The sequence below is a fragment of the Camelina sativa genome, unplaced genomic scaffold (assembly GCF_000633955.1).
Source record: "Camelina sativa cultivar DH55 unplaced genomic scaffold, Cs unpScaffold18842, whole genome shotgun sequence".
Lineage (NCBI taxonomy): Eukaryota > Viridiplantae > Streptophyta > Magnoliopsida > Brassicales > Brassicaceae > Camelina > Camelina sativa.
Genome location: NW_010939850.1, coordinates 1 through 289, shown reverse-complemented (window position 1 = coordinate 289; position 289 = coordinate 1). Strand labels below are relative to the sequence as shown.

The 289-nt window shown below is 36.3% G+C and overlaps 1 long non-coding RNA gene across 1 annotated transcript; it reads right to left on the bottom strand.

Annotated features, from left to right (window-relative positions):
- Window positions 1–4: 4 nt before the first annotated feature.
- LOC109132079 lies at window positions 5–289 on the bottom strand. Its single transcript, XR_002037362.1, has 2 exons — window positions 215–289; window positions 5–133 (listed from the first exon to the last, which is right to left on the bottom strand). It is a non-coding gene; the product is annotated as an uncharacterized LOC109132079 (long non-coding RNA).

Below are 289 nucleotides of genomic sequence, written 5' to 3'. Positions count from 1 at the left end.
TGTTAAACTACATTTCCACAACCAAAAAGCACATAGCCATAACAAATTAATGGTGGAAACATATAGAGAGAGGACAAGTAAGAACCTCGAATAAGTGAGCAAGCCTTAAAAGAACTTTCCCATTTTCCAACTCCTGGAAATGTCAAAATTAATCATAGTGTGCTCAAATAATAAAAACGTCTTTGACATATATACAGTACACAATCCAACTAACCTGGAGCGTGAGTAATGCGACGTTTTTTGGTAATGAGTATGACGGTTCAAATGCTGAGAAAGTCGTCTGATGTGA